General features: G+C 35.6%; 1 long non-coding RNA gene across 2 annotated transcripts; it reads left to right on the top strand.

Annotated features, from left to right (window-relative positions):
- Window positions 1-4,281: 4,281 nt before the first annotated feature.
- Window positions 4,282-17,524, top strand: LOC129926397 (uncharacterized). 2 transcript variants are annotated; one of them, XR_008778052.1, is made up of 7 exons: window positions 4,282-4,343; window positions 6,882-6,981; window positions 7,670-7,866; window positions 9,274-9,428; window positions 9,980-10,155; window positions 10,924-11,053; window positions 14,530-17,524. It is a non-coding gene; the product is annotated as an uncharacterized LOC129926397 (long non-coding RNA). The 2 variants fall into 2 exon arrangements; XR_008778053.1 differs by having other exon boundaries at window positions 4,314-4,483.
- The last annotated feature ends 547 nt before the right edge of the window (window positions 17,525-18,071 follow it).

Below are 18,071 nucleotides of genomic sequence, written 5' to 3'. Positions count from 1 at the left end.
ATATTATATAGGCATTTACAAACATATGGTGGATCCCCTTGATTTGATGTAAATTTGAGAGAGAGAGGAGAGAGAGAGAGAGAGAGAGAGAGAGATACAAAGAGGGAGAAGGAGAGAATCTCGGGATCTAAGGGAGCCGAGCCTCTGAGTCCAACCATCTCTAAAGACTCTAATAGGTACCGTTTGATTGTCAAAAGAGTTAAGCCGACGGCTCTTTGAACTCTAGGCGTGTAAGCCTGCTTGAACAACTGTGCTGTGTGGAAGAGGTCCAAGTCAATGCCTATGTAAGACATTGCTATTTCCGACGTATCTGGCACTCCGGGCGCATGGACTAGAATACATGGTCGAAAGCCGAGCACACCTGGAACCTCGCCATTTTCCTATGTTGTTCCAAGCTAACCGTGCAGGACTCGCCATTAATATAACGGTCCGTTGAGGAACGGCGTGTGGATTATTGACAGGGACATGGAAGCTCTCTTTCAACTCCGCACCGTGCAATGAGAAAGCTCTCTCTCATTCCCTTAGGCACGCCCACGGGAGTTTTGTTTTGCTATTCATTTAGCCTAATCACTTCCTCAAATGATTGTTTCCACCAGAGTGCCACGTTGAGGCAGAATAGCGTACCCGGGCTAATGGGTACCTGATATTACATAAGGATAAGTAAAGGCATTTGGTCGTTGTATCTTACCAAACCTTGATAGGTATATGCTATGGTAGTCCATATCTATAATTTTGAAAAATAAAAAAATAAAGTTTTTACTTATTACTGCTCGAAACTTGCGTAATAAAATATTGTTATAACCCTATTCACGACGCAAAAGGGTTAACTGTGTATGATCAGCTGACATATGTGACACAGGCCAGTAATACAGTTTAGCGTGCTATATTGAAAGGCATGGGACAGTACTGGCATGAACTTTGCACGTGAATAGCGCCCGTGTTATGGTCATCTGATCATAAGCCTGCGCAGACCAGAGACACAGTGTGTGAGAAAGCGGCAGTTCAAGACCGGAGAGACCGGGACTGTTTGTCATGAAGTCGGTCCTGGTGCAGTCCTCCAGTGAAACGTACGAGTCCAGGAAGAGACAGTAGAGTTATGAGTTTAGTACAGTGATATACAGTCTATCTTATCTTATACAGACGTTACTTCAAAAAAGAAGATGATTACGTCCTACGCGTCATGCATTTAGTCATGCATATTAACCAATGACTTAAATTCTGCCAAGTCACTGGTTTTCCTGTCTAGCTCAGGCAACCCATTCCATGCTCTAATAGCACTAGGGAAGAAGGAGTATTTGTACAAATTTGTCCTAGCATATGGGATGAGGAATGTGCCTTTATCTTTGTGTCTACCAACGTTGTAGCCGTTGATTGTTTTGTCAATTGTGTCGTATTGGCTGTTTTATTTGACCATTATTAAAGTACCAGATTATTTGGAGCCTTGTTGTCAAGTTCTTGATGTGTTGATGTGCTGTGTGTGTTTAGCAGTGTTTACAGAAGACTGATTAGGAGAGAGAGGATCGTTACAATATGTATATATTGATTTTATACATCACAATCTAATTCACTATAAAGACTTTGAATTAAAAAAAAAAAGATTTTCCCTTCTATTCTAAATATTTTGACATCTTAACAGTAGAATGTGGAACTCTGTTAAGAAATTAGTTTTATTTAATAAATTAAACTATCAATTGTCTCCCCTTGACTTAAAATGACAGATAAACTGCCTTTAACATCTCTATACATCTCTATGCAAAATATGAATTCGATAAATATTGGTTCTGTGGTATGTATGTACGTGATTTAGAATAGGAAAAATCTCTATAATAATGATTAGATTAGCGCATGAGATTTTAACTATGTTTTTTTTTTAATGCCTCTATTCAGGTTACAACTTCATGGAACCTGGAAATTGGAGTGTGGGCGGAGGGTGGAAGGTGTAACCTGGACGCGGATCTCAAAAACGGCTCTAACGATTTTCCTAAAAATTTAACAGTTGATGTATGTCGCTGAGAAAAGAATTACTAGCTCGTTGGCCACACTAATGGATGGATTGGTCACAGCTTTAGAACAGATACCAACACAAGCGCTAGACAGACTTTAGAGTGAAACCCCCAGGGCATTAGACGAAGTGGAAGACCAAACAAGAAAGTGGCGACGTGGTGTACTAGATGAAGCCGAGGAGACAGGAAATAGCCATTGAAAACATTAGCAAGAGGCCGAGGAGAGGGGCGTGTATTTACTGAGGCCGTATGTTCCATGAAGAGCGCAAAGGAAAGATGATGATGATAGCCACACTGGGGGAACCCTAGTTTGACTTTTATCATTTTTCAAGTTAAAAAGAAATAAATGTTGAGCCGTTAGAGCCATTTTGAGATCCGAGTCCAGGCTCCAGGTTCCATGAAGTTCTGACTTGAATAGAGGGATGGTATAAAAACAACGTATTTTACATTGAATTCTAGTTTAAATTTTTCCTGTTCTTTATTTTGTGCGCAATATGATAAGCTGTCAAACAGAGGCATACTCATGGTCTCATGCATGGACTAAAGCACCTTCTCTGTCTCTGACTTGTTTAGTCCTAGAAAGCTAATATACTCTACATTTGTGATTGTCGCATCAGAGTTGACAATAAATTCACACTTTAAGCCCATGGAAACTCATCTACACCTAAAATAAAACAAATTTGATCTGATTAAAAAAGCTCCAAACAAGAGGGAATTATGGCAGCTAATACTGTATAAATTAAAATCTGAAGTCGGGAGAGATAACGAGGCTGATCCTCTCTCCCTTGGAAGTCCCTTAAAGGAACGGTATGTGATGCTCTCCTTCATTCCATTTGGAACCCCAATGGCGGTTCTGCCTCACCTTCCTATTGGCCCATTCGTCTGCCCAAACACAGGAGCGACACGTTGAGGCTGAGAATAGTTTCCCACGGAATCTATGTGGGCCCATCCGTTGTCTCTTTCAAAACGGACGTATCAGTAAAAATGTTTGCTTCCAAAAGGGACGTATCAGAAACCTCATTAGTGCTGAGATTACTCCCTTAGAGCACGTGAACGGAAGCGGGAAGTGAGTTTCAAGGTCACCTTGTGCCCGTGCAAAGATAGAATGAATTATTGTCGCACATTAATCAGTTCTCTCTCTCTCTCTCTCTCCCCCCCCCTCTCTCTCTCTCTCTCTCACTCTCTCATCCCTCTCCCAATTGCCCTTTATGCATAACGCGACATGTTTTAAGAATGTGGTTGACTGTTTCTTCATCTTCCATGCAATGGCGGCACCGTGTTTCGTAGTTTTCTCGGAGCCATCTGAAGTAGACACCAATTGGACAGTGGCCGACTCGGAACTGGACTAGGGAGGTACATTCTACCCTGTTATGTTATGATTAAACTTTAATAACATTTATTTTTGTTTGTAATCAGAAAATGTTGCATTTGGTATAGAATTATAGGAGAATGCATGCTCTCTTCATATAACACACGTTTTACTTTGTAAAACCAAAAATTAATTTAATTCAATGGGGTCAAATCAACGATTTAGGAGAGAGGGAGAGAGTTAAAACGCTGGTAGTGTAATGCCTTCACTGTGGTGGACAAATGTTAATTAAATTACTCTTTTAGAACTAGCGATCTATAGGAGGAATATGGAATTATCTGTTTTTATGGCCTACTATTTAACGAGCACAACGAGCAACTGCCTTTACTTTAAAAAGTCTGTATGATTTCAAGTAGAGTTATGTAAACACAGGGTGTTTTAAAAATAAGTTCAGAATCTCAGTTTTCACCGGATTATGGACCCATCCAAGGGGAGATCAGGCAGTTTCACTGATGCATTGCTTATCAGTAGTGTTCCATTCTAATGAAATTCGGCGAATTTCGGAAGCATTTAGTAGTTTTACATTATTTAAATCCTTAAAATTTCTCCCTAAACATTTTCTAATTCCCTCAATAGTAATATCTGTACTGTAAACCAACGAAAAAGCATGTATTGAAAATGTTTTAATTCTTGTGTTGTATTTAAAATACTTTTTAGCGCGCTAAAATGGACGGAATGTTAACGCGACACTAATAGTGTGACGTAATTTTAATAGCAAAGTCTAGATAATTATAGTAACATACAAGACAGACTAGAACCGTCATGGAGGTAATCAGCACCACAGACCTACATATTATATCTAGACTGGACATGGAGATCTCTTTTAACACTACAAATAATGCGAATTTATTTTTTTTAAACCCGAGTTGATGTGTGTTTTATATAGGTTGCACCACTCGGTGTTTAGGAGTAACATCCCTTGTAACAGTTGTTGTCAACCAAGATCATGGATGGCATACCAGCTGATTTTGGTGTGTTTAGCTTTAGCTTATAGATCTAGAATCTTAGATCTAGAATCTATCTTTTTTTCACGCGCTGTCTCACGAAGATTTAAAATAATTATTAGATCTAGAACTTGTTGATGCAAATAAAGCAGCGTTTCTTTCAATGTGTCAGTTTATTTCTAGACTCCAAACTTAAACTTATCAATCAGTAGTTATAAGTTATTGTTTAGTTCTAATAGATTAATAGACTAGACTAGATTCTAATAGTCTAATTAATTGACATTCACATTGGTCTTCAGTCTTCATAGACATAGATCTAGTATATATACACATCTGATCATATCTAGATCTAGAAAACAAGACTAGATTCTAATGCTGATTTACATAAATTTGTGGTATCTGACAATTCAGACATGATCTCATCTCTCTTGTTCCATGTCAACCAATGTTAGGTCAAAATGCCACAAAAATATAATCATAACTTTCTGTTAAACTTACAGTCATAATTTATACACCATTGGAAAGTTCTATTTTGAAGTAACGTCTGTATTATATAAGATAAGAAGATAAGATTTTTTAAAAGTATTTTAATGATTTACTAACGAAAAATTGTTTTTTCAAAGATAAATTTTTTATTTCTCATCCCTACTATTAGTGTCACTCTATCAGAAGCTTCTTTTATGTCATACCATACATCCTAATGCTCCCCTCCCCAAGCCATGAATTTTAGTATCCCATGCCTCCACCTGCAACAAAATTTAAAAGCCCTACAATGGACTACATACATTTCATTTTGTTTTTAATAATTAGTTATGAGTCAGTGGTATTTGGTATATATATACAATTTAAAATTATTGGTCCTGACCACTAATGCATTCACTCATTAAATCAATAATTCTCACACTTGCAGTGGATGATAAAATACAAATATTTAACCTATTCTTTTTAACTGAAGCCTTAGACAACTAAGCTATTGTCTAGATTGAAACTGCAGCGGTTAAATTTACCATAAAAATTTATTTGCAATTTCTACAAGCTTATCTATATTTGAGAGCCAGCATTTTAAACTTTTTTTTTGTTTTGTTTTTTTAATCTGTATGAAAGCATGTGTGTGTAAAAAAAAACTTTTTTATGACTAGATGTAGATCTTCAAGTAGGCCTTTATTCTAAGGCAAAAATTTAAAGTTCTAAAAATTGTCACAGTGAATATAAGGGCATGTTAAAAGTGTAAAGGTGTATGTGTTTGGTGGGTGGGGGGTATAACATGGTTTGTAAAGATGGGTTATTCTAAATAAGGTGCCTCTCTAGATCCTGATCTATGACAAAATGAAAATCAATAAGTAAAGAGTTGACTACATTGCAAATAAAGAAATGATTGTAGTACTGGTTGTTCCACTGAATATACAAGGGCCAAAAAGTGTGTATTGTTTTGGCGAGAGGGTGTCTTTTTAAAAATATTATATGTGGGTTTGGGGGCATTATAATGTAGATAGATAAGACTACTACTGATGAACCTAAGAAGAGTTTGTGCATACTCCTTAATATGGGTTTTCAGGCCATTTAATTGAATGATGAAAGAGACCGTTTGATCGTCTTATGGGCTGAGCCGGAGGCTCTTCGAGCTCAAAGTTGGAAAAAAAACCTACCTGTTTGGATGCCAAACAATAAAAAAAACAAAAACCTGTGGGAACACAGTTCTGTTTGAGAGAGACCCGAGTTAATGCCTATGTAAAGCATTGCTATTTCTGATGCTTGGCTGCACATGGCTGAAGGCCGAGGACACTGGGAGCATCCGCCATTTTCCTTCATTATACCTAGCTAACCGTGGGGGACACGCCATTTATGTAACGGATGTGTGACAGGTTTATGGGGACTCTTTTGCCACCCCACCCGTGCAATGGGTGGACTCTTGTCTACCCGTGGGCATCCCCACGGGAGTTATGTTTCGCCATTCATTTAGCCTAGCTACCCCCTCAAGTAGCCGTTTCCACCCGGGTGCCACGGTGAGGCAGAACAGCGTACCTGGGATGAAAGAGACAAACAAGAAAGGTGGCTTATAAATCTGAGGGCTAGAAAATTGTCGTGGGGTGGCATTGTTATGTGGGCTTTTTTATTGATGGATTCAAAAGTGTTGAAGGGGATATACACATATAGCAACTATTTTAACAGTAGCTCAGCATGGGTATCAGATATAGCTATGTGTTTCTAGAATTTGAGGACAGCTGTTTCATAAGAATATCTACAATGGCCAAACTGATAGGCCTAACAAGTGTTTGTGTTTTTGTTTGTAAAAAATAATAGTTGTTAAGTAGTGAATACATTTATTTTTTTTATTGTAATAGGGACAAAATGAGCAGGCCAAATCTACACTTATCTTGTAGTTAGTTAAGCACCACTAGCGATCTGCTGAGTAGTTCTATTAATTTCTTTTATATTCCAGCCATCTCCCCTGCATTGTTAGCCATCCATTCTTGAAATTCTTTTGTTTAGATCTCTTGCTATGTCACAAGATTATAAGAAGTTATTTGCTGCAACTGAACTAGATACTTTTATGTTTGTTTTTAGGTACATCTTATGGTGAAGAGTGGTTCAGGCAAGACCAGTATGTGGTCCATAATACTTGCTATTTGTATTGCAAGGGACACAAGAAGAATAGGTGCAACAAGTAAGTTCTACCTCGCACTCATACACACTTAATACTAATGTTTTCATGGTTTGCCAAAAGTTAGGCCATAGAGGCAGTTAAAATTGTTCATATTTCTTGTTAAATCAATTGCCTGGCTGGCAACTATTTCTTGGATAACTTTAAAAAAAAATCATTATTATTATTTTATTATTATTATAGCTTTTATATAGCGCCACTTTCATGCTTATAGCATGCTCAGAGCGCTTTTGGTCCAATCTCATTTGTGGACCAGTGGAAGGGGGGGGGGTATCTAGGAGTTGGTTTTCCGTGCTGCCTTTAGGCACTCAGTAAACACAACTCTGAACGAGTCGGGTGTCGAACCTCGAGCCCCCTTCTAGGTAGCCAAGCCAAGCCAAATTCAAGCGCACTTGGCCTCTCGACCACGCTTCCCACCCATTAAAATATAAGACTATAACAATTTCACAGTTTTATCTCCTTTCATCATCTTTTTACTACTATAAAAGTAAAGATATACTGAGTAACTCTATAATACTTGGTCTATCAGGTTTGTAGACATCAATGGTAGTATGTGGGAGGAAATTGGCTAGGATCAGACAACTGTGCAGTGCTGGTGAGACCAGCAAGCTTTAAACTTAAGTTTTGAAAAAGTACCCTTCAATTAATATAAAGATCATATTATCCTTATAATCTAATTTTTTTATTTCAGTTTCCTCCTCTGATGATTGGGTAATTACATTTGAAAGTATCACAGATCTCCAGTGGCTAGGAAGCAGAGCTCAGGGGCCTATGTTTCTTGGCAAACTCTGTAATGAAAAAGTTAGCTGTCAAGAAGGTCAGAGATGTTAAAGAGACAGACATTTGGAACTTAAGGAAACTGAATCACCCCAACATTATAGCTTTCAAGTAGGTTCTATTGTAGTATTTTTGTATTTTCCATTGTCTTTTAACTCATTGACTGCAGTGTTTTTTTTTTGGTGTTTTTTTTTTGTAAAGATACTTTTTTAGACAATGTTTTTTTCCTAACATGACTAAAACAAAAATGTGTAATATAAGTACTAGCAATAACAATCAACACCAGTACTAAATCTGTCAGACTTTTTTAAAATTTAAAACAATAAATTTTAGACATTCCTGCTAAAAAAACCAACCATTATTGTTCCCTGCATGTGATCAGTGACAGCTGGGTTTAAAGTCAATTTAAAATTTATCTTTTTAAAAATGTATGCAAAGTATAATTTTCATTATTAATTTAAAAAAATCTCTAAGCTGTACATTTATCTCTGTATATCATCCTCACCTGTCCCTTAGTATATCCCTTTTTTTTTTTGTCTTTTGCCTTGAATAGAATCTTTTCAGTGACAGACCCATCCATTCTTTAATGTTGTCTTCCCATCACTTTCTCCTTCTGCCTCTTCCTTTTTTCCTGGTACTGTTCCTTGAAGAGAGAGTCTTTGCAAACCCTGAGAACCTTGTAATTGGTCATTAAGTTTTAGTACCCATTTTTTGGCTGTAGTCAGCAGGTCATTGTGAGTGTGATCCAGTTTTGAATCTTCTCATAGAAAATAGTTTGTTTTAAATTGTGTTATAAACCAAAGGAGGTGATGGGGTAGGCAGGGAATTAGGAAAATAACTGTACAGGATAGACACAAGACAACATATTTCCTTCTGCATCAGTAAACATTGTCAGATGTAAAATGAGAATATTTTACTTTCTGAAGTTTTGAGTAATTAAGCAGCAGTAAGGACTCACATAAGATTGAAATCTTGATTAGATTGTATCACATTCTTAGCTGTATGGCTTGATAATTTTATTTGCACAACTATACATGCTAACTCTGGTTTTTTATCTTAATCCTCTAAATGTTTATTTGAATCTTTCTCCAAACCTCTATATTATATTATGAAAGATGTCATAGTAATAGCAATAAGTTTCCTATGCTGAAAGCTAAGTTTATTTTATTAAAAAAAAAATTGTTATATTAATTGTCCTATGCAGGAACTTAAACATGCAGATTATATACTACAGTAGCTATGTTCCTTTGTCAGAGATTTTCATTCATACTTGAAAGTGCAAAGAGAAACATCCTTCTTGTTTTAGAAATTCTTTAAATTCTTTAATGATGTAGCGGTAAATTATTTTCTAAGTTTTACCTGAAACTGGGTTTTTCTATTAGTGCAATTAGCTAGAACTAATATGTGTGTTTCTACCTACTTTTGGAATGCTGTCTCTACCAACCTCTCAACAATCATTTTGTGATTATGTTTAAAAAGAATTATTTCAAAAATTGTTTTGTTTCGTTTTGTCTGCAGTGTTCTTGTGGCATCCAATGATATTGTCAGGAACCAGCCGAGAGTGGAATGAAAAAAAAAAAGCACTAAAATGTCATTTGCTGGCACTGTGACCTGAATGGCATCAGAAGTCATTTGAAATAAAATGTGCAGTGAAATGAAAAAGTAGACATTTGGTAAGTAGCCTGGTGCAATTTTTCCTGCCTTAAAAAAATAATTTACCTTGTATTTTATGACATGACTTTATGGTCTTAGGTGCCCACACTTATAATCACAACAAATTTCCATAAGGATCAATAAAGCAGTCTTAGTCTTAGTATTGATATGCAAGATATGATTCCTTAAGTTTTCATCATTTTTTTTTTGTTGTTGTTGCTGTAATTACTTTTTTTTAGATAAAGATTTATATATAATTTCAATGACAATGACAGTCAGACTAAACATTATAATTGACATTTTAGAACTAAAAATGAGAAATAATATTTTTAAGATGACCCAAAAATGATCTATTTAACCAGCAGACACAGCTGTACATTAGTTTTCATGTATGGAATCTTTATCATGTGTGACTTTTATGCAAACTAGGTTTACTACTATTAATTGACTAAAATATGTGCAATATTTACCACACACTCTATATAAATGAAATTTATAAAATCATCAAGTTCAACACACTCCTTAAAAGACCATCACCAAAGAATAGTAAATATCTTTCTCTTTTTTTCAGGAGTGCAAAGCTCAAAAATAGACCATCATTTAGACAAATTCTCATGCACCTTGAGATTGCCTCTGCTGAATTACTTTGGTTCTGACGGGAGTTTTTTTCTGAATCTCAATGAAATCCTTAACTGAAAGACACAGATTCTGTCATTATCATCAAGATAGTCTAAGAAAGGATCTGAGGTATTCTCACTTTCTAATTACAATATATGGATAAATAACCTGCAAACAACACCGCCTAGCGATTACGCACCAAGCAAACTTAACCTCTAGACCATCGGAATGTCCAAACATTCTTTTGGTCCAGAGTCATTCGCCTATATGCGAATTACCACCCCAGTGGTCAATTGTCACTGGTTCGAGCCTTAGTCGGCGCAGTCCCTTATTTTCGTCGCATTTAATTCATTACTTTCTCTCATTTAAAAACTTGATCCCATGTGCTGCTGTTTATTTATGTATGTATCATTAGTTTTATCCAAATAAGCGTTTCCCATTTTTTTGTAATAACACAACATTTTTGCACATAGGAATAATTTAGCTTAACATTTATCTTATTTTTAAAGGTAGAATGTTCCTCACATGTAAAATATATATTTTGAAACACATTTTCTATTTTGTATTAGAATTTATGTTTAGCATAAACTTTGTTATTATAATCAAAATATTGAAAAAAATGACTTTATGACTTTGGGTCCTTGAAGTGCATACCCGGTATCTTATTTAAATTAGACCCAGCAGTGGTAAAAAAAATTCAATGCTAACAAATGGATTTTGAGCCGAAGAACCCAAGTTATGTGAAATAATTTTGGATCTTTTCACCTCTTCATTCATAAGTTTAAATACCCCCGAACCTGACCCTTACTTATTTATGATGTTGATGTTTTATTTTCTGTATGATTATTTTGTATCATTGCAAACATTCAATTTTAGTGATGAATTTTTTTTTATCAGGTGAGAACAATTACTGACTATGTACAATAATAGTAGAAAGAGTATAATTCGTCCAATCATAAAAGTTCTAGAAAAGCTAGATCGACTTGGTAAAAAAACTGACACATAGGTCAGAGTCTGAAGTCACCATGTAAGTAAATTTTCTTGTTGTGTGAGTGTATCTTTATTTCCCCAATCTATAGCTCACACTCCACTATCATACCACAGGGGATCCTTGGCCATGTAGGCATAAAGAGAAATGAAAAGATAGACTTACAAGAGGCAGACTTTTAGGCTAAAGTTAAATGACAAGGTAGACATAATGTCAAAGTTAGGGTCCTCAATTGAGGAACTGATAAGACTTGTAATTTACTACACTGTTAAGTAAATATTAACTAGCAATCATAAAGAAAATCTTTATCCATCCATCCATCCCAGTGGCGCTACAGCCCATGGAGGGCTCTGACCTGCTTCAACACATCCTTCCATTCAGATCTCTTCTGGGCCTTTTGTCTCCATGCCCTGACCCCAAGCTGCTTCAGATCTGCTTCTACATCATCAATCCATCGCATTCGGGGTCTGCCTTTAAGTCGCCTGCCTTTTGGATTTTGTCTGTAAACGATTTTCGCTCCTCTGTTATCTGACATTCTTTCAAGGTGACCTGCCCAACGTAGTCTGTTCTTTTTTATTTCTGTCACTATTGGTGGGTCTTCATACAATTGATATATCTCATGGTTAGTGCGTGTCCTCCACCCTGTTTCATCCTGTATGGCACCATAGATTTTCCTAAGAATTTTCCTTTCCCAAGTATTAAGTAAATTTTCAGATGTTTTAGTCAGTGTCCAGGTCTCACTTCCATACATTGCTGCTGGTCTTATTATGGTTTTGTATATTATTTTATTGGTTTTCCTTGAAATTGTTTTGCTCTTAACTAAATGGTGGGTGCTATAAAATGCCCTGTTGCCTGCTGCTATTCTTTCCTTTATTTCTGTTAGTAGGTCATTTTTGAAATTAATAGTACTTCCTAGATATTTGAAAGTTTGGACGTTTTCAAATTCGTGGTCTTTGATTTTGATATGCTGTCCCTCTGTTTGATTGTCTCTTGTCATTGCGATGTACTTGGTTTTACTGTCATTGACCTCAAGTCCTGCTGGTCAAGATGCTTCTTCTAGTCATGTGAAGGCTCTAGCGATGTCAGAGGTTTCTTTACCCAATAAGGCATCGGCATAAGCAAGGTATTGTACAGGTTGGCTGTATATTGTCCCTGTTGGTTGTGGACCCGTGTTTTCTCTTCTGAAGTAGTTAGTGATAGTTCCCCTCATGTATATGTCTTTACTTCTTATAACTCTCTCCAGTGTCAAATTGAAAAGCATGCAGGAAAGTGCGTCTCCTTGTCTTAATCCTCGTTTAATCCTAAATTCCTGTGAGTGTTCTCCTTGTATTATGACTTTGCTTTTTGAGTTGTTTGATGTCATAGATATAAGTCTTGTCAGCTTGTTGGGTATTCCAAAATCCTGTAGAGTGTCATATAGGTATTTCCTTCTGATACTGTCATAAGCCATTTTATAGTCTATAGTCTATATAGAGTTGGTGGATTGGTATGTTGTATTCATGGCATTTTTCTAGTATACATCTTAGTGTGAAGATGTGTTTGGTTGTGGATTTGTTGGGTCTGAAACCACATTGGTAGTAACCTAAGATTTCTTCTGAATATTTTCCAAGCCTCTTAGTTATAAGCCTAGACAGTATGTTATAAGTCACATTTAGTAGAGAGATTCCTCTGTAATTACAGCACTTTAGCTTGGATCCTTTTTTGTGTATTGGTGTTATAAGAGCCGTTTTCCATTCCATACTTCTTCTTCCCAAATTCTTGATATTAGTCTGTGTATTTGGGGATGTAAGTCTTTCCCTCCATATTTAATTAGTTCTGCTGTGATTTGGTCCTCTCCTGGTGCTTTGTGATTCTTCATGGTCCTAATTATTTCTGATGTTTCAATGAGTGATGGAGGGTTCACTAAGGGATCTGGTCCCCCATGTGGCAGTTCATATTCTCCATTGTCTGAATCTTCTGTGGTATTAAGGATCTCCTCAAAGTATTCAATTACCCTGCTGTTTTCTGTAATAAGCTGACCATCTTTGTTCTCACACATGTGTGATCTAGCTTGAAATCCGTTCTTTTCATCTTTAATTTTCATATACATTCCTCTCATGTCTCCCTCCTTTGCTAGTTCCTCAATTTGAATAATCTTGGACATTTCCCATTCCCGTTTTTTCTTTCTCACAACTTTTGTGGCCCTTCTTCTTGCTTCATTGTATTGCTGTCTAGTGTTTCTGGTTTCTCTCTGTAGCATTATCATCCGAGCATTGTTTTTCTCTTCTATAATTTGTCTGCATTCATCATCATACCACCCCATTCTCTTGTTCTTTTGTTTAAATCCAACTACCTCTTCTACTGTTCTTTTGATAGCATGCTTTATTATTTCCCAATGCTCATTTATGTTATTTTCGCTGTCCTTTTCTAATGTTGTCAGTTGCGTTTGGAGTGCCATTCTATAAGTTTCTGCAACAAGTGGATCCTTTGTGAGTTTTTGACTATCATATTGCTGTGCTCTCTGTCTTTGGTAATTGTGTATGGTACTTATTCTTTATCTAAGTTTAGCTTTTACTAGTAGGTGGTCTGAGTCAGCATTAGCTCCTCTGAAACTTCTTACATCTAGTATATCTGATCCATGTCTCTTATCTATGAGTATATGATCTATTTGATTCTGGGTGTTGCCATCAGGTGAGATCCAGGTTACCTTGTGAATATTCTTATGTTGGAATTTTGTGCTGCTGATAGACATTCCTTTTCCTGATGCAAATCCACTAATCTTATGCCATTATTGTTGGTCTCTTCATGTAAGCTTTCTTTGCCAATTATTGGTATGAATGCTGGTTCCTTTCCAATTTTTGCATTGAAATCTCCTAGGACTATTTTGATGTCATGCTTTGGTGCTTCATCATAAATTCTTTCCAGTTCATCATAGAAGGCTTCTTTTGTGTTATCATCTGCATCTTCAGTAGGGGCATGAACATTGATAAATGATATGTTGAAGAATTTTCCTTTCAAACGTAGTGAGCAGTGTACTGTTCCCTGAAGGAAGGTCTTTGCAAGCCCCGTAGATCTTGTTATATGGCCATAGATTTTAAGCTTGCATTTTTTTTACAATAGTTAGCAGGTCATCATGGGGTCCGATCGCTGCAGTAACCCTGTCTCAAATCTCATGGTTTGTGATGTGGTCTTTGAATGTGATAACTAGGATCCTTCTGTAGCATCTCAATTTCATTGCTAGGATCCTCCTCTCTAGCTCTGCAGTCAGCGTCCAAGACTCGCAAGCATATAAAAATGTGGCCATGACCAGGGAGCACATCAGTCTGATTTTGGTGCTGAGGGCTAAGCCTTGTCTTTCCATATTATTTTAAGTTTTGAAAGTGCTTCTGTGGACTGTACTATTAGGACCAATAGTTTGGTATTCAGAAAAAGAAAAAGAAATGAATTTTAGAATGTTATACATCTAGTTTTTTTTTTAAGAGATAGAGATGAGACAACAAAAATAAAGACACTTTTTTTTTCTCTTTTGACTTTAGCCCTGACTCTATAAAAAACACAGAAGGGAGCATGACAACCAGGTCTTAGCTGGTACCACCACCTCCTACGAAAATGCGTGCCAGGAAGTCTCGTCATCGTCGCAATAACAGCAGAGGGTCTATGAAAGACATTACCTCTCGGCTCAAATCTCAATCTACATATGAAGCTTCACTGGACACCCAAACACCAGACAAACTAAACCCTGCAGGGCTTCATACTACTGACCTATTCTAAGACACTAAACTTTTTGGGACCTGCCACTGCAATCAGGGAGTATCGAAGTGAAGATGAAGCTGATGGACAAGAGACTAGGTTAACAACATTAAAAAACGTCAAGTTCGTTGTAGCAAAAACTCATCCACTTCTTCTGCTAGGCACTTGCCAATCTCAAAACTTTTTCCTGTAAGTAAGTAAAAGCAGCACTCATCCTATCAAGACAATAACATTAATGATGTTTGCTTTGGCTGTAATGGTGGCTGCAGTGATGCTACTTGTAGCAGCAAATGCTCATCCCAGGTCAGTGCTGATGTGGAGAACACATGTGACCTATGCCCAGCCCAAAACAGAACATGGAAACTATGAGTGAAAAATCCTCTCCGGATATTGACCTCTCATCCTGACCTGAAACATTTATTTCAATGCTGACATAACAAACAGATGGTTTGGTTATTGTTGTATTTGAAAAACACAAATGTCTACCAAAATTGAGGCCCACTTTCTTCAATTCTTTACAAAGGTAACCTGCAGCATGTTAAAAGGATGAAGTTTGTGATAGGCTTCTTAAAAAGTTGGTTCCAAAAGAAATTAAACTTAGTTAATTCATAAGTATCAATTTTAACCAGGTGTAATAGTTTGTATTTCAAATGTCTTATAAGTCCACTTGGGCATTATTTGTTTATTGGGAGCTCTGTTTGATTAGCCAGTGCCCTAGGAATTTAATCTCTTTCCTAAAAATGAGCATTTTAAAAAATTTCTTTAAAACTGAAAGATGACTCATTTTCAAAAGCTAATTGCATTCAAGGTTTGGGTGGCAGATTGGCTTAGCCAATACACAAGGAACTACTGCATGTTGGTAATAAGCTAATGCACAGGAAAATAGTATTTTATTGACTATTGCTAACAGCCAATATGAAAAGGATTTTCAGCCAGTGCATGTTTTCAAGAGGGGAAATGAAATCACAACAAATTTCCGTTAGGATCAATAAAGCAGTCTTAGTCTTAGTCTTAAAATTCCTCTTAAATAAATACACACAATGATTTTGTATGCAGTTTTCTTTGCTTCTTTTCTCCTCATTTTCATCTTTGCTAATGACACATTTATTTGTTTAATAACAATATTTTATCAAATCTTTGAAATATAAAAAATAATTTAAAACTAACATATCACATTTTTTAAAACTGTTTTGTTATGTATCTTAGAACATGGTAACCACTATTGGCAATCCGAGATAATAATAAAAATAGATGCTTATTTTTTCATGTCTTTTTTTTGCATTCTTAAAAAGAATGTATGCATCCAAAACAGTGTTACCCAACTTAGAGCCTGCAGGCCATAACTGACCCATGATGCAGTGCAGTTTGGCTTTTGAAGCTTCTGCTCATGGTGCAGAGACTAATTTCATTGGACTTGCCTTTTTTTGTGTGGCCCATGACATGTATAAGAAATTCAGCCTTCAGGCTGGAAAAGGTTGGGCAGCACTGACCTTAATCATCCCTTTTGAGTTTTGTCCACATCAATACATGATTTTATTTCCTGTCCAATTTTTCATAGACCTAAAAAACTTTTTTTAAATGTTGATAGAACAGAAAGAAAAAAAAGTTTTCTTTTTCAGGGTGGGGTGCTCTGTAACCTTAAGTTTTTGGACTAGTATTTAAAAATAGTATTCATTCCTACAAAAAGATAAGTTTATTGAGACTTCAAATTGTTTTGTTGCTTTATAAGATCAATTTTAAAAAATGTCATCACCTCCAACTTGAATTATTCTCAATATTATTGAATATGAAAAACAAGGTGTGAATTATTTTGTCATAGAAACATTTATTACAACATAAACTGAAAAAAAAAGTTAAATATTATATAAATATTGTATATTACAATAGCTCATGATTTTTACTAACGAGTTTCACTTGGGTTTCTCTGTGGCTAATTACTCTTATTTCATACAGTCTGTATATTTGTTTGTATAGATCTTTATTTATTTTAGCACATATCTTCTTTTCTCTAGAACTGTTCTTAAAGTTTACCAGTGACATTTGTATTAGATGTCCAGATGATACTTGTTTTTATTTGACCACATAAATTTGTCATTATTCCATTCATTAGACAAACTGCAAAAGTTTTGCTGGATAAAACTTGCTTCATCAAAACATTGGTTTTGCTGGCTGGACTATCACCTTGATTCTACCTCTTATTGAAAAGAGTTCATCTTAGTTTATGCTTTTGTTTAACTTCTGCACTCTCAAATCTAATAAACGTTAATCATATAAAAGTAATGAAACATTTTTTTTTCTTAGCCATGTCTACTACCATTGTTAAAATAGATACAATTGTGAGGGAGTTTTAAAAATGTAATTTGCTAGATTACTAGCACAACCACTCATTGAAATTAATTTTAGTGGAAAAGGGGGTGTTTTCTATGTTGTTGTTTTTTTATGCTTTATTATTTTTTTTTACATTTAAACACCTTGTATATTGACAGAAGAACTCTTTTGTGTTCCACTGATTCCTACAATCATTCTAGTGGCAGCCATTTTATTTCTTGTCATTTGTAGAACTATGATTCAGTTGTTATTGTTGTGAATTAGTCCTCCCAATGGTTATTATGTATTTATATGGTTTAACATTTTTTTAAAATTATTGTAAAGACAATCTAAATAATGCCTATCCTGTCAGGACTTTATTTATGATTAGATTTTTAAATGTCTAGGTAATTAAGTAAAATTTTAATTGCAATATGTGTGTGTATTAAAGAATAATTGTTATCTTTTGCTTGATGATTATACATAGTTTCGAAGTTCAGCCTAACAGACATACCATACACACTCAGTACACACTCAGTTTGTTCATAAAATAATAAACAATATGTATGATAAGTTAAAATAAAATATGAATTTAATAGAATAATATTTATACAATAATATCGAAAGGAATAATGTGAATGATAATTTTTCACAAATAAATATAAAGATAAAAAGTCATAAATTCATTGTAAGTAATAACTTTAAAAAGCATAAATAAAAGTAAGCACCAATATGTTGCTTGAAAACACTGACTTCAACATCACAGTTTCATATCGTATGCCAAAGATTCGTCTCTGTAATAAGTTCTGTATAAACTGCCAACGGACATCAATCATGATAGCGGCATACTAGAACTGTCATTAACTTCTGACCAACAATACAAAGATGACGACGACAATGTCCAGGGTAATACCAAAAACCCACAGCATTGAATCAACAATGAAATAATTAACTGAAACCCTATAAAAATAACAGACAATCTCTAAAACTAGAAATACGAACAAATCTGTTTAAAGAATAT

This window comes from Biomphalaria glabrata, chromosome 5 (genome assembly GCF_947242115.1).
Source record: "Biomphalaria glabrata chromosome 5, xgBioGlab47.1, whole genome shotgun sequence".
Classification (NCBI taxonomy): Eukaryota; Metazoa; Mollusca; class Gastropoda; family Planorbidae; genus Biomphalaria; species Biomphalaria glabrata.
The sequence above is the reverse complement of the archived record's forward strand: the minus strand, read 5'-3'. Positions and strand labels throughout refer to the sequence as shown.